Genomic DNA, 17,705 nt, shown 5'->3' with positions numbered 1-17,705 from the left:
ATTCCCTCAGTTTTTTATGAACCTGACTGGTGCTTCTCTCTCACAGGAGAGCCTCAAGTCCTACCCTCCAGGCTCCAGGTGACACAACCCTCTCAATTCCTGATGGCCCCACCCTGTGGAGGTCAGGGAAGAACCTAGGACAGACTGAGTTGTGTGGCTCTAGGACAGGGGCCATTTCTCCTTCAAATGTCCTACTGGTGCCGAGCCCTTCCTTCACATGGCCAACTTTTGGTCTGTTTGGGCCTAATAAACTCTGATGACCTTATCCTGATGACTCCCTGAGGCCCTGCTCCACCATAAAGGCCTGCAGGCACCTGCAAGGTGGCAGCTAGACTTTCTGTACTCTGGGACATTTGCTGAGTGGCCTCAGGCCCAATACTGGCACTGAGTTTGAATCTCTATCAATTTGGTGAACACCACTAGCCCCTACATGGTGACTCAGTGAGAACCTACCTCATGTAAATCCAGTCCCACCAGAAACTCTTTCAATGACTGAGCCTATCAGACAGCCAGAAGGCAGAAGCAGATTGAGGCAGATCTCAGGTGAATCTCAGGATGCCTAGGGACTTTTGTTGACCTGCCCCTGGGCATGGTGCTGGTAAAAGCCAGCTTTGGTGTACAGCTTGGTCCTTCCCACACACACTCAGGCACAGCAGAAACAACCACAAGCTTTGGATCACTTTGTAACTTCAAAAGTGTTGCCCAGAGACAGTCACAAGTAACATCTGACATTGGCCTGCATCAGAGACCCTCCCAAGAGTCCCCAGAATTAATACACCCAGTGGCCAGCTGCAGATAACATCAGAGCATGATCCAATTAGCTTCACAAATGGCATATCTAAAGGGAGATCATGGCAGGCACTAGACCCTCCTGAGGTGAATTCCACTTCATGTGGTCAGCACCTGTAAAGTAACACATACACTGTGGTCACGGTTGATCCTCACTGTCAGCCAGCCTGATAGTTGACCCCATGCATGAACTGACCAATAACAACGGGAGGGCCCACATAACTCACACAAAAAACTTTCCTGGAGAACCCAGATCAGATATAAGTTGAACTGTATTACTGGGTCCCACAGGACACCTACTGTCTAAGGCCACCCTACCAACACTAGAAGACATAGCAGATATACCTAATACATAGAAACAAACACAGAGAGGCCGCCAAAATGGGGAGAAAAAGAAATGACCACATAAAAAAACAGGAGAAATCACCACCAGAAAAAGAGCTAAATAAAATGGAGGCAAGCAATTTACCAGAGATAGAGTTCCAAAAAAAATGGTTATAAGAATGCTCAAGGATCATAGTGAGAGCTTCAACAAAGACATAATAAGCATAAAAAACAACATAGAAACCATAAAACAAAAAGAGTCATAAATGAAGAATGCAGTATCTGAAATGAAGAATACACTGGAAAGAATAAAGAGTAGGTTGGATGAAGCAGAGTACTGAATCAGCTATTTGGATGACAGGGTATTTGGGCCCCATCAAAGGAGCAAAAATTTTTAAAAATTTTTAAAAATGAGGATAGTTTAAGGGACCTTTTGGACAACATGAAGTGTGACAATATCTGCATCATAGGGGACAAGAAAGAGAAGAGAGAACGCAAGGAATTGAGAACCTATTTGAAGAAATAATGAACAAAAATTTCCCTAACCTACTGAAGGAAAAAAACACAAGTCCATGAAGCGAAGAGACTCCCAAAAAAATTGAAGCTAAAGAGGCCCACACCAAGGCACATCATAATTAAAATGGCAAAGGTTAAAGATAAAGAGAGCCCTGGTCATTTTGACTCAGTGGTTAGAGCATCTGCCTGTGGAATGAAGGGTCCCTGGTTCAATTCCAGCCAAGGGCATGTACCTCAGTTGCAGGCTCAATCACCAGCCCCAGTCGGGGTGCATGCAGGAGGCAATCAATCAATGTGTCTCTCTCACATCAACGTTTCTCTCCCTTTCTCCCTCCTCTCCCCGCACTTCCATTCTCTCTGAAAAGCAATGGAAAAATATCCTCAGGGGAGGATTAAAAAAAGACAAAGAGAGAATCTTAAAAGAAGCAAGAGAAAACAGTTAGTTACCTACAAGGGAGCTCCCATAAGACTGCCAGTTGATTTCTCAACAGAAACATTTCAGGCCAGAAGGGATTGGCATTAAATATTCAAAGTGATGAAAAACAAGGACTTACAACCAAGATTATTTTACTCAGCAAAGCTATTATTTAAAATTGAAGAAGAAATAAAGAGCTTACCAGACAAGAAAAAGCTAAAGGAGTTAATTACCACCAGTATTACAAGAAATGTTAAAGGGTCTTCTTGAAGAAAAAGAGGGAAAGAAGGAGGAGGAGAAGGAGAACAGAGGAACGTATTTAAAAGAATAAAATGTCAATAAATATGTACCTATCAATAATAACCTTAAAGGTAAATGGATTAAATGCTTCAATCAAAAAACATAGGGTAGCTGAGTGGATAAGAATACATGACCCATATATATGCTGTCTACAAGAAACCCACATCAGAATGAAAGGTACATACAAACTAAAAGTAAAGGGTGGAAAAAGATATTTCATGCAAATGAAAATTAAAAAAAAAAAAAAAAAAAGCTGGGGTAACAATACTTATATTTGACAAAGTAGAGTGTAAAACTAAGGCTATAGTAAGAGACAAAGAAGGACACTATATAATGATACAGGGAGCAATCCAACAAGAAGATAAAACCCTTGTAAACATTTGTGGACTCTAGATAAGAGCACCTAAATATGTAAAGCAAATCTTGATGGACATAAAGAAAGATTTGACAGTAATACAGTTATAGGAAGGGATTATAATAGCCCACTGATATCAATGGCTAGATCTTCCAGACAGAAAACAAAGAAAGAAACAGTAGCCTCAAATGATACACTAAGTGGATTTAATTGATATCTTCAAAGCATTTCACCACAAAGCAGTAGAATACACATTTCTTTCAAGAGTACATGGAACATTTTCTAGGGTAGATCACATGTTAGGACACAAAAGAGGTCTCAGTAAATTTAAAAAGATTGAAATCACATCAAGCATCTTCTCTGACCATAATGGTATAAAACTACAAATCAGTCACCCAGAAAGCAAAACTGAAAAACACACAAAGATATGGAAGTTAAATAACTTTACTAAAAAATTAATAGGCCAACTATAAGAACAAGGAAGAAAATGAATGATAACTTGAAACAAATGAAAAAGAGAACACAACAGTCCAAAATCTATGGGACACAGCCAAAGCAGTCCTAAGAGGGAAATTCACAGCATTACAGGCCTACCTCAAGAAACAAGAAAAAGGGATTTCAGATGGCAGAGGATTGAGTAGAAGCTACACCAACAATCTCCCAGGACCAAACTGGAATTACAACTAAAATATAGAAAAACCATCCTGAATAATCAACTGCAACTGAAAAAGAGCTGGAGAGCACTCTCATAAGCATGGACAAAAAGCTGAGACCACATAGAGATCGGTAGGAAGTGTAGAGAAAGGAGAGGGCTGGCTGGGCTTCCACAAGCAGCAGCTGAAGTTCTGGAGAAATTTCTCAGCTGTGGGGGTTTCCCACTGAGAACTCTGGGGTCTAAAACCTAAGCTGGGCTTTCCAGCCCAGAGGATCAGAACTGAGAAAAGTGCCCATGTAACATCTGGCTGTGAAAAGCAGTGGGGTTTCTGTCTGCCAGGGAAAGAAGAATGGAAATGCAAGCACCTTCTTAAAGGGCAAACCCACAAAGTTTCATGTGCAGCCACTCACCTGGGGCTCAGTGCAGAGTGGACTGGAGCTGTGTGAGGAGAATCTAGGGTTGTGGGTTCTGGAGATAGAGCTCAGAGGGCACCTGTCTGGATTCCTGTGCTGAGTCATCCCCCCCGTACAGCAAGAACATCGTTCTCAGGCAGATATTTACCTTCCAAGTGGTTTTTGCTTATAGTGGGGGGTGAGGGGGAAGCAATTGCCCCAACCTGCTGGAAAATTTCTCACCCCACCTGGAGTTTCTACAGCCTGAGGCTCATTGAGAGACTGAATAACAGCCTCTGGGTGCTTTAAGTCTTTGCTGGATTTGCTTCTGGACCCAGGGCTTGGAAAAGCAGACCTTGGTGTGCATCTTGGTCCTGTCCAAACACACCCAGCCCCAACAGAGGGAACCACAAGCAGAGGACTTTAGAAAATTTCTGACAGCATACTCAAGGCCAGTCACAAACAGTGTCTGACATTGGCCTGCACCAGAAACCATCCAAAAGACTGGAAGTCCTAGCAGATCTATCTAGTACATAGAAACAAATCCAAACAGGCAGCTAAAATGCGGAGAGAAAAATATAAGCCCCAAATGAAAGAACAAAAGAATTCTCCAGAAGAAAAGCTAAATGAAATGGAGAAAAGCAATCTGTCAGATATAGAGTTCAGAATACCAATCATAAGGATGCTCAACAGCATGAGTAAAAAAGTGGAAACTATGAAGGAATTTAAGAATGACATAGTAGAAATAAAAAAAAAAACAACCCACCCCAACAACATTGGAAGGCATAAACAGCAGATTAGGGGAAGCTGAGGATTGGACCAGTGAATTAGAAGACAGGGTAGAAAAAAAATCACTCAGTCAGAGAACCAAAAAGAAAAAACAATTTAAAAACAGGAGGGCAGTTTAAGGGAGCTGTGGGACAGCAAGAAATGTAACAATATTTGCATTATAAAAATGCCAGAAGATGCAGAAAGCAAACAAGTGTTAGAGAACCTGTTTGAAGAAATAATGGCAGAAAACTTCCCTAACCTGGTGAAGGAAAAAGTCACACAAGTTCAGGAGACACTGAGAATCCCAAGCAAGAACAATCCAAAGAGGCCCACACCCAGACACATCATAATTAAAATGCCAAAAATTCAAGACAAAGAGAGAATCTTAAAGGCAGCAAGAGAAAAGCAATCTATTACCTACAAAGGAGCCCCCATAAAACTATCATCTGATTTCTCATCAGAAACTCTACAGGTCAGAAGGGAATGGCATTAAGTATTTAAGGTAATGCAAAACAAGGTTCTGAAACTAAGACTACTCTATCCAGCAAGACTATCATTCAAAATAGATGGTGAGGTAAAGAGCATCACAGATGAGAAAAAAGGCTAATGGAGTTTATCACCACCAAACCAGCATTGCAAGACATGCTAAAGGGACTGCTGTAATAAGAAGTTGAAATAAAGAGAACGAAATCATAGGCATAAAGAAATAAAATGGCAATAGATAAGTACCTATCAATAATAACCTTAAATATAAATGGATTAAATGTTCCAATCAAAGGGCATAAGGTAGCTGAATGGATAAGAAAACATGACCTAAATATATACTGTCTACAAGAGACCCACCTCAGAACAAAAGACTCACACAGGCTGAAAACAAAACCAAAACCAAAAACTTCTGGAGGACTTTAGAGGAGAGATCAACAGCAATACAGTCACAGTAGGGGACTTTAACACCCCACCGACTTTACTGGATAGATCTTCCAGATGAAAAATCAATAAGGGAACAGTGACTCTAAATGACACACTAGGTCAGATGGATTTAATTGACATTTACAGAATATTTCGCCCCAAAGCTTCAGAATATACATTCTCCTCAAGTGCACACAGGACATTCTCAAAGATAGACCACATGTTAGGTCACAAAACAAGTCTCTACAAGTTCAAGAAGACTGAAATCATATCAAATGTCTTCTCAGATATTTACACCATGGAATACTATGCAGCTGTGAAAAGGAAGGATTCCTCATCCTTTGAGACAGCATGGTGGGATCTGGGGAGTACTATGCTAAGCAAAATAAGCCGTCAGAGAAAGACAAGTATCACATGATCTTACTCATATGTGGAATCTAGTGAACAAAATAAACTGATGAACAAAATAGATCCAGAGACAGAAGCATGGAACAGACTGATGAAGCTGTGCTTGTTGGGTGGGTGGGGAGAGATTAATCTAATAACATATGCATAACCCATGGACACAGACAATAGCGTGGTGAAGGCCTTGTGGGAGGGGTACAGGGGGAAGGAGATCAATGGGGCAAATAAAGGGGACATTTGTAATACTTTCAACAATAAAGATAAATTTTTAAAAAAAGAAACAAAAAAGTATCAAATAAACAATATAATTTTACACTCAAAGTAACTAGAAGAAGAACACAAACAAAGCCCAAAGTGAGAAGAAAAGAAATAATAAATATCAAAGCAGAAATAAGTGAAATAGAGTCTAAATACATATAAAAGATCAATGTAACCAAAAGCTGGTTCTTTGAAAAGATAAACAAGATGGACAAACGTCTAACCAGACACATCAAGAAAAAAAGAGAGAGGACCCAAATAAATAAAATCAGAAATGAAAGAGAAGTAACAACTGACTCCACAGAGATACAAAGGATCGTAAGAAAACGTTTCTTTTTTAAAAAGTTTACCTTTATTGTTGAACAACTGTATGCCAACAAATTGGACAATGTGGACAAATTCTTATAATAATACAATCTTCCAAAATTGAATCAGGAAGAATCAGAAAATCTGAATAAATAAATTACAACTAATGAAGTTGAAGTACAGTAGCAATACAAACAACATCCAACAAACAAAAGTCCTGGGCCAGATGACTTCACAGGTGAATTTTACTGAACATTCAAAGAACTAATACTTATCCTTCTCAAACTATACTTAAAAATTCAAGAGGAAAGAAGATTTCCATGCTTATTTTACAAGGCCAGCATTATCGTAACTCCAAAGCCAGGTAAAGACACTACAAAGAAAGAAAATTATAGGCCAACATCCCTGATGAATATAGGTGTCAAAATCCTCAACAGAATATTAGCTAACTGGATCCAGCAATACACTGAAAAGATCATACGCCATAATCAAGTGAGATTTATTTCAGGGACTCAGTGTTTGTACAATATCTTCAAATCACTAAACATAATACTCTACATAAACAAAATGAAAGATTAAAATGACAAGATCAGCCCTAGCTGGGTTGCTCAGTTGGTTTTAGAGTCATCCCGTGCACCAAAGGGTTGCAGGTTTGATTCCCAGTCAGGCACATACCTAGGTTGCAGGTTTGATCCCTAGTGAGTGGGCATACCAGAGGCAACCAATCATTGTTTCTCTCTCCCATTGATGTTTCTCTCTTTCTCTCTGTCTCTCCCTCCTTCTCTCTCTAAAGTCAATAAAAACATATCCTCAGGTAAGGATTAAGAAAAAAATCACAAGATCATATCAACAGATGCAGAAAGAGCATTTGATAAAATCTAGCACTCTTTTATAATAAAAACTCTCAGCAAAGTCAGAATAGAGGGAACATACCTCAACATAATAAAGGCCATATATGACAAACCCACAGCTAACATCATACTCAAAGGGAAAAAACGAAAAGCATTTCCCTTAAGATCAGGAACAAGACAGTGATGCTCACTTTCACCACTCTTATTCAACATAGTATTGGAAGTCTTAACCACAGCAATCAGACAAGATGAAGAAATAAAAGGCATCCAAATTGGAAGGAGAGGAAGTAAAAGTGTCATTATTTGGAGATGACATGATACTCTGTATATAGAGAATCCTAACGAGTTCACCAAAAAACTACTAGAACTGATAAATGAATTCAGTAAAGTAGCAGGATATACAATTAATATCCAAAAATCAGTTGCATTTTTTGTTTTGTTTTGTTTTTGTTAATCCTCACATGAGGATATTTTTCCTGTTGCTTTTCAGAGAGATTAAAAGGGAAGGAGGTAGGCGGGGGAGAGAGACAAACATCTATGTGAGAGAGACACATCAACTGGTTGCCTCCCGCAACCAGAGGTAGGAAGTGAATCTGCAATCGAGGTTTGTGCCCTTGACCAGGAATAGAACTGGAAACCCTTTGGTAGGCTGATGCTCTAACCACAGAGACCACTGGCCAGGGCCAGGTGCATTTTTATACACTAATAATGAACTATCAGAAAGGGAAACAATTCCATTTATTATTGCATCAAAATAATAAACAAACAAAATATCTTGGAATAAATTTAACCAAGGATACAAATTTTTCTGTACTCAGAAAATTATGAGACACTGAGGAAGGAAATTGAAGAAGATACAAATAAATGGAAGGATATATCATGTTCATGGATAGAAAGAATTAATATCATTAAAACGTTTATACTACCCAATATATTCAACACAATTCCTATCAAGATACCAATGGTGTATTTAACAGTACTAGGACAAATATTCCAAAAATGTATATGGACTCACAAAAGACCCTAAATAGCCACCACAATCTTAAGAAAGAACAACAAAGTTGAAAGAATCATGCTACATGATATCAAACTATACTGTAGGCCATAGTAATCAAAACAGCATGGTACTGGCATAAAAACAGACATATGAATAAATGGAACAGAATAGAGAACCCAGAAATAAATCCACATCTTTATGGCCAATGAAAATTTCACAAGAGAGGCAAGAACATACAATGGGGTAAAGATAGTCTATTCAATAAGTAGTGTTGGGAAAACTGGACAGATATGTGCAAAAAAATGAAACTAGACCACCTTCTTATATCATACACGAGAATAAACTCAAAATGGATTAAAGACTTAAAATGTAAGACTTGAGAAGCCATAAAAACCCTAGGAGAAAACAGATATAAAAATCTCCTAGCAATATTTTTTCTGATATATCTCCTCAGGCAAGGAAAACAAAAGAAAAATAAACAAATGGGACTATATCAAACTAAAAACTTTTTGCCCAATAAAGAAAATCATCAATAAAATGAAAACAAAATCCATTGAATGGGAGAGTATATTCACCAATGATACATCTGATAAGGGGTAATATCCAAGATTTATAAAGAACTTATACAACTCAACACCAAAAATCGAATAATTCAGTTTAACAAATGGACAAAGGGCCTGAATAGACACTTCTCCAACAGAGGACATACAGATGGCCAAAAGACATATTAAAAGATGCTCAATGTCACTAATCATCAGAGATAAACAAATTAAAACCACAATGAAATACCACCTTACACCTGTCAGAATGGCTACCATCAATGAATCAAGAAACAACAAGTGTTCACAAGAATGTGGAGAAAAGGGAACCCTTATGCACTGTTGGTGGGAGTGCAGATTGGTGTAGCCACTGTGGAAAAAAGTATAAAATTTTCTCATAAAATTAAAAATGGAACTGCTTAAGACCCAGCGATTCCACTTCTGAGAATATATCCAAATAAACTCAAAACACTAATTCAAAAGAATACATGCACCCCTATGTTCATTGTAGCATTGTTTACAGTAGCTAAGATTTGGAAGCAACCCAAGTGCCCATCAGTAAAATGGTGGATGAAAAAACTGTGATACATTTAGACAATGGAATACTACATGGCCATAAAAAAGAAGGAAATCTTACCTTCTGTGACAGCATGGGTAGACCTGGAGAGATTATGCTAAGTCAAATAAGCCAGTCAGAGAAAGGCAAATCTCATATGATTTCACTTATATGTGGAATCTAATGAATAAAATAAACAAACAAAATAGAAACAGACTTATAGATACACAAAACAGATCGACAGCTATCAGAGGGGGGTTGTGGGGCTGGGTGAAAAGGGTGAAGGAATTAAGAAAAAGAAAACAACCACCCTCAGACAACAGTATGGTGATTACCAGAGGGAAAGGGGAGTGGGGGAGGTAGAAGTGGATAAAGGGAGAATAAATGGTGATGGAAGAGACTTGACTTTGGGTGGTGGACACACAATACATTATACAGATGATGTACTGTAGAATTGTATACCTGAAATCTGTATAATTTGATTAATCAATGTCACTCCAATAAATTTAAGAATTGTTTAAAAATATAAATAAATAAATAAACAAACTAAATGTAAGCATCTTGAAATTTGAGGAGATTGGAATAGAGAAAGGGAAGTGCTCTGTGAGGGAGGAAAGCTTTCATTCAGATCTGGTCTTGTTTCCTTGCTTAAAAAGAGTACTCCACAAGAGGATTTTGAGTTTGCAGTAAGAATGACTTAAAAACAAAACAAAAAACCCCTTCATTATCATTGAAGACAGTTATCAAAATGTGTGTAATCCTCATTTCAAGTTAAATACTTAAAATTGTTAATTTTTCTGTAAGAGCGTATGTTTTGTCCCAAATGTTTTCCCTAATTACATTCTTTATTTACAGGCAATAAAATTTATAAATATAGTTAATGTAAGACATAGATTGAAGAATTTGAAAACTGGGAGATTTTTGTCTAGAAAATTCCCTGAGATTACTGTAACTAAACTGCAATTGAGATAGAGCAAGTTCTCAAGCTGTATACTGTCACCTACTAGGATTTGATCCATTTTTTTAAACTTGCTAAAATATTTGATAGTATACAGGTATTTTATTTATACCTTTAGTTATTCTGTAGGTTGTTAAATTGATTTGCAATGTAATCATGGTAGCAAAAAGACAGATGTTAGTTTGGTATTTGATAGAAAAAAATTTTTCACAGTTAATTAGCTGTGGTACTTCTTTACCAAGCAATACAGAAAATTTTTATAAATTTTGGAAAACCAAAACTGATAATGATGAAAAATTAACGTAATTCAGGAAAGAATAAGAAACCCAACTTTGTATTAATTATCCCTGACACTTCTGTTTCTCTTTGGAGTTTGCACAGAGCCCTCACAAGGAAGTGACACTGTTTCTTGCAGCATGAATAGGGGATTGGTGACCGCGCAGGTGTGACAGTGAGAAAAGACCCCAGCATTCAGGAGAGGGCTTCCAGAGACAGGGCGTGGGTCCTCCTTATCTTTGCTGGGAACACTGATTCCCCATCCCCCAGGGCTTACAGGAGCCCTGTGAAAAGACAAAACAATGCCTATTATTTAAAAATTGGGGTCCAAAGATTTTATATGATTTGGCCAAGGTAAAAAATGACCAAGCAGTGAGGTGGGATGGAAGGGAGCACTCGTCATGACGCCCTTCAAGGCTGTACCTCACATGGGTGGGTTGTAGGTGACTGTTTTTCTCAGATGATGCTGGTTTGCAATAAGCAAAAAACAACAGTTAAAGACCATGGGAAAGCAAAGCATAAGTGAAAAGTATAATTGTTGTGTTTGTGTGTGTGTGTGTTTTTACCATTCCAAGCTTTAGAAAACCATATACAGTCTATGGCAATCTGACCTTCTCATTTTATATTCTCTGGAGAAAAGGAAAAGTAGGCTCAGTTTGGTTTGGGTCATAAAATGAATATTGTTTAATCTGGATTTTCAAAATGTCCTGATTCTGTTCAAGGAACTTGGTGAGGTGAAATGTAAGGAGCATCAGGAAGTCGACAAAAATCAGTGATGTGATCAGTCAATAATTTGTAGAATTACTGTTATCCACACTCAGCATAATAGGTGGTTTTACAGCCAGGTATCTACAATCTGTAGATCTCTTTATTCTGTTTTAAAGTATTTTAAAATAAGAACAGAAGCACTGCACCATATAATGCATGCAATACAGGAAAAGGAGATACAAGGTAAAACGTGCATTTGTTGTTAGGAAGAATTAAAAAGCACTCCTGTTCCTAAGAACTAGAAGAGAAAGCAGCAAAATAGTATTCATGCAGGAGTAGTGCTAGAGCGGTCATTAAGCTTATTTAAAACCATGAGAACAAAGTGCCAGGTGGTGCCCGGGCAGGCAGCAGTGTGCACCAGTGTTACCTACACTCCGTGCAAGGGAGCAGATGGCATAACTTAAGGAACACACTTAGGTCTTTTTTAAATGTCATTTTCAAATTTGACCAACGTAAACAAGCCAAACTTTTGTAGAGGACACAAAGAGTGTTTTTATTTCCTTTTAAGTCAGAGCATGTGCATTTATGTTCATGAAATCCAGAAGCTGGGGGAGCCAGAGGCTGGGGGGAGAGTGAGGAAAGGTCATTTGGGAAGCAGGAGCCCTGCCTTGCCCTTCGAGAAAGGGAAGGCATCACAGAGGAGGTGGGTCTGTACACTCAAAAAGGAGAGCTGATGAGGACGCATGTGAGAGTGAATTAGTGGTCGAAGCAGAGGGAGGAATCGGCATGAAACATCAGAGGGAAGGGTCCACAGGGAGTATTAGCCTCTTTAATATGAAAAAGAATTACTTAAACTAATTGATGTCATACTAATGAAGTCACATTTTTGGTATAGATCACTAACAATTTATAAACAGTAGTAAAGAGCTATTCTTCACCTACTATATCTAGAATCCAAGCACTTCTCACTTTGGCTGCCACCTCCTTGGTGAAAGCCACCTGTGCCCTCACCTGGATGGCTACAATAACCTCCCCTGCCCCGGACTGATCTCCCTGCTGTGTCCTTGTGTCCTTTCTACCAGGTGATATAAAAATATGCAAGAACATACTCTAGCTTTCAGGGCCTGCTGGCTGAACGACAACTCTGCTTCAGACTATTGCCAGTGGAGCAGTCCTGTGTAAGGCTGTGTCCTTCCTCTTACCAGAAATCTATAGTAGCACCACACTGGCACATGGTCCCACCTCTTACTCCTCCCCATCCTCATTCTGCTCCCTCAGTTACTCTCTGACCCCATTCATTTCCCAGGGTCTTTGCACTTACCATTCCAATTTTGTCTCTCTGAAAGATACTAGAACTGGTCCCCTAACTCCTTCGAGTCTTTACAAAAATGTGACCTTCTTAGTGGGCCCTTCATGGCCATCCCTTGTTAATGTTGAAATTCCCTACAGTCAAATCCCTTTAACTTCCTTCTCTGCTTTATTTTCCTCCATAGTTCTTATTTTTAAATCTGTTTGGTTTGCTGCATTACCTCCCATACACCAGTGCTTGGCACATAGTGGGCACTCCCTAAATATATGTTGAATAAATAAATGATTGAACGAATGCACAAATAATGGTGAGTAAAGGAAAAATAGTCCCAACACATATCATGACCATGCTGTGAAGATTAGAATAGGAAGGGGACTACAGGAGTAAAAATGAGCCAAAGTTATATATATATTAGTTATATATATATATTTAGAAACTGAACAAAGTGAACATGGGATCGCATCAACAGATGAAGATAATGTTTACATTATAAAAACCAGCATTTTCAAAAGCAAACAATATTTACTGAAGGAATTACAATAGGATATAGTGGAATAATAAAAAAGTAGATTTGTTCTGCTAAGAGCTCATATTAAAATAGGCTAAAATAATAGAAAGTAAATTTTGGGAGAATCTGAGCCTTTTGGGTAGAGATAGATGCTGATAACTAGCAATGTTTCTGCTTGAACAGTCCCTAAGAATGCCAGTATCTGGAGGATGGGACAGCCTCATTGAGGACAGGGCAGACAAGTGTTTAGACAGCCTCGGGGAAAACTGGGAGATCATAGTAAGAGCCTTTATGTAACAATTTGTGGTTTATTTTTATTTTTATTTTTTTTTTTAACATATCTTTATTGATTTCAGAAAGAGGAAGGGAGGGGGAGAGAGAGATAGAAACATCAATGATGAGAGAGTCATTGATCGAGCCCACAACCCGGGCCTGTGCCCTGCCCGGGAATCGAACCCCGATCACCTGGATCCTAGGTCGACGCTCAACCGCTGAGCCACGCCCGGCCGGGCAGTATTTCTTTTGATCCTCAAAGAAACTCTGATATCTGGAGGTTTGAAAAACTGGTTTTCAGAGCAAAGACTTGACTTGGGTCATCAACCATCACCAACCACCAATCTGCACCTCCATCGTGGACCCCTTGCCTCCCAACTCTGTGTTTTACAGGACCCCCTCCCTCCCTACAGGAGGATCACCTTTCCCAGAGCATCCAGGGCCTGGGCTTTGGCCCCTCTCTGCTGCTAATATTAAGCACAATCATTATAGCTACTATTTTGGGGGCATGTTCTTCCACTTCCAGGCACTTTGCTAAGTAATTTACATAGAATCCCATGTAATATGACAACTTTTCGAGGTCCACAGGTACTGTTATCATCACCATTTGACAGATGGGGACACTGAGGTTTCAGAGACATTAAGTAACTAGTTCAGGTCACTCAGCCAAGTAAGTGGCAGAACTGAGAGACACCGCATGAACTTGTTTTGCCTTGGCAACACCAGAGCTTTCCTCTCTCACTAAAACTTACCTGTCTTCCTTCACTCTTCTACAAGTATTTATTGAACACCTGTTGTTCTTGGCCCTGTAGATACAGCAGAGAGTCACATAGATAACATCCCTGTTCTCATGGAGCTTACCTCCTGATGAGACAGGGGAAGAGATTAAACAAACAAAAGCTACTTAATAGAAGATGATAAATTCTGAAAAGAGAACTAGGTATGATGAGGGGCTAGAGAATGGTGGCTGTGGGGTGCTATTTTAGAGAGGGTGCTCTGAGAAGGCCTCCACGAAAATGCTGTTTAAGCAGAGATCTGCATGAAGTTCTGCAGTAGGTCATGCAACCCCCTGAAGGAAGGGGAGGCAGGCAGAGGGCTCTAAGTGCTTTGATTTGAACATAAAACAATCATACTCTTCATGTTCTATCCAAAAATTTGACTTGTTAAATAGGTCGAATTTGAAAATGATGTCAATGTGCTTGGTTTGCGAGTTTAGAAAAGTGCAGTGTAGCTGCTGCTTTTCCAGACAGGGCGTTAACCTCAGGTAACTGGTTCCGACAGCTGCCTGTGGTTACTCTTTCAGTCCCATTGGATCCCTCTCTCTTGCAGAATTTAGCCCTCACAACATTGTATTATATTTATCAGGATTTCAGGACTCCTCTCCCTTACTTGTCTATAGACCAGAGGTTTGATGGGTGTGTTTGGTGAACAGATGAAGGAGTCTTGCTCACAGGTATTGGTAGCCCCTTTGGAATCACTTGGCAAAAAGGGAGGATTCTCAAAAGCTCCTCCTAAGGAAGAAACTGGTATAGGTACAGCCCCAGCAGGATTGTTAGAGCCTGGGAAGCACCCTATTTGTGTCTGCTCTGGGGTGGGCAGTGGATAACTAATCCAGGTCTAAATTATAGCACACACCTGGTAAGAAAAGTTTTAACACTGGAAAAAAAAGTATTATAAGAGAAGAATCAGAGCAGGATACAGCAGTAGAAACTATATGAAGATAGAATTAAGCTCAGCAGAAAGAACTTTCTAGCCATTAAAGTCTAGTCAAATGCTTGTGTAATATCAACAGCTAGGAGACCAATAAGGGACATTGTAGTAGGGTTCCTACTTTGGTTGCAAGTAATGCAACTCAGGGTTGCATTTCTCCCAGTCTGAGGTGGTTCTCAGGCCATAACACTTTTAGTACTAAAACTGGAACAGTCCCCACAAACCAAGCCAGTTGGTCGCCGTAGTTAGAAGTTTGGACTAAAGATCTGCACAAAACCTGGTATATACAGGGTGGGGCAAAAGTATGTTTACAGTTGTTGTATGGAAAATAATACAACAATTAATTAAATTAATACAAAAGTAAACTGTGTTTTGGCTACTCACAATGGTAAACCTACTTTTGCCCCACCCTAGTGCTCAGTAAAGATCTGTCAAATGAATCATGTTGTATGATTCTAGGAACGTTGCCCACTTGTACTGGTAAATAAAATTTCCTTTTTCATGGGGAAAGCTTATCTTAAGGATTATTTAGTTAAAAGTAATAGAACTCATCCAAACTAGTTCAAGTAAAATGGAGATCATGGGAAGGTTATAAAGAACTCTCGTAGATCAAAACTAGGTAAAGCAGGCAAGCCTTAGAGGGCTGGAACAGGGAAGTGGAAAACTATTTGGAAATAAGGCAAAAGGCTCTCCCCTCCCCGCTGCCCCACACTCTCTCCCCACCCTGTTGCTTTTACTCTGCTCTGTCCTTTTATCCTTCCACACTTTTTCCACTATTCTTTTTGCACAGGGCTCATCATGCCCCCCCCCCCTGCCCCAAAAGTCTAAGCCCTGAAATTGGCATGATCACCATCACGACAAATTAGCTCAGGCTTTCAATTGTAAATTCCTGAGAAGCAGCAGCAGACTAACCTAGGTATGTCAGGTCATCTTTGCTTCATCACCTGTGGCTGGAGGGGGAGGGACAAGCCTGTGCCTTGAGTGATTGTTCTAGGACTGTGGAAGTTACTTAAATTCAGGACAATGGTTACCTCTGGTGGGAAGGAAAGTGGGGAGGGATACATAGGTGTCTTTGACTACTTTATTTCTGGTTTATTTCCTAAACTTTAGGGGGATTTCCTGGTATTTGCTATGTCATATTTTTATATCATTTTAAATGTCTGAAATCTTTCTTGAAAGTTTAAAATAAAAAAGAGGGGCTCTTCTTTAAATGAAGAGGAAGAAAATTTGTATAAAATTGCACGTATATAGACATATATTGACCAATGATCAGCTTTCAATAAAATAACATATAATTCTCTGTTAATCCTTTGGTTCTCAAATTCTTCATCCTAGTTCATGATAGACACTGTTCTATTCAGGAGTTGATTCATTCATTCATTTATTCATTCACAAACACTGATTCACTAAGCACCATATGCCAGGAGTGGTGGGAAGCCTTGGATTTACAAGAAAATATGAGAACCCGAGACTTACACAAGGAGACAGACATGCAGCTAGCAAGAGTAGGATGGAATTCTAACTTTTTAAAATCTGAAATGAGATTCTATATAAAGGTTTCTCACAGTTTTTGTCTAGGAAAATCCTCCATTATTTGGGAGCAAATTGTCTTTTGTGTTGGAAGAAATCACTTAAGTGGCCCTGCCTGGTGATGGGAAGGCGAGTGGCACTCATTACTAGGACAAGGAGATTATGTGTGTGTGCCTGACAGAAGCTGCTTTTTCCAATCCTTTAGGCAAGCTGGGGAGATGGGCTAACTTAGGGGCCAAGGGACTTCTTGGAAAGAAAGGGAAGGAGACTTTGAAGTGGGTGCAGAGTTTTAGAACAGTTAAGATGACGATGGCTTCAAGAAATCTGCTGGCAGAGAGGATATTGAGGCTGCTGAAGAGGGTCTCATAGTGGCAGAGGGGTATCTTTAATCCCTTCCAGAAACAGACCCTGAGATGAGGATTCATCAGTAAGTGGTTTCCTGAGAAGGCTGTCCCAGGGAGAGACATAGGGAGTGGGGGAGCGGGACTGACAAGGAAAGGGAGGATGTGCTCCCAGCAGAGCTCCCAGAGGGTAGCTTCAGCAGATTCCACAGGGGACTCTGGAGTATAAACTGTCTACACTCTGAAATGAGAGGAAGGGGTCCTAATAAATCCCAGCAGAACTCTGTCATCAAATGCCACAAAGGGGCTAGGCTGGCTGGTGAAAGGGTGTAGTGCTAGGACCTATGGTCACAGGTTGCATGTAGGAGGCTGGGGGCTGGGAGCAAACCTTAGCCCAGCCTGGGCTTAAGCCAGGGAGCCACCCTTGACACACCCACTCTGGCACAGTGAGACCCAAAGAGTGAGCTCTGGACCAACAAAGGTGGACTAAGGCCAATGGACAATTCACCATCACCGAGCACAGGGTCAGTTTTTAAAACTAAGGGAAGCAGTAACACTTTAAAAAACAACAGAGTGAATGACTGAGTTAATCAGAGGCACCAGCTTGTTCATGACTGGCCCCTTCGAGTTGAGTGCAAATCCCTGAAGTTACTGAACAGTTTGATGGGAAAAGAACATCTCTACAGCCCTGGGAAGGGGGTAAGCTTCCTGTAAACCTGGCAAGTGGAAACTAAAGCCAGTTTTGCTTGAAGAA

The sequence above is a fragment of the Miniopterus schreibersii genome, assembly GCF_964146895.1.
Source record: "Miniopterus schreibersii genome assembly, chromosome: 1".
NCBI lineage: Eukaryota > Metazoa > Chordata > Mammalia > Chiroptera > Miniopteridae > Miniopterus > Miniopterus schreibersii.
Note: the sequence above shows the minus strand (reverse complement) of the source record.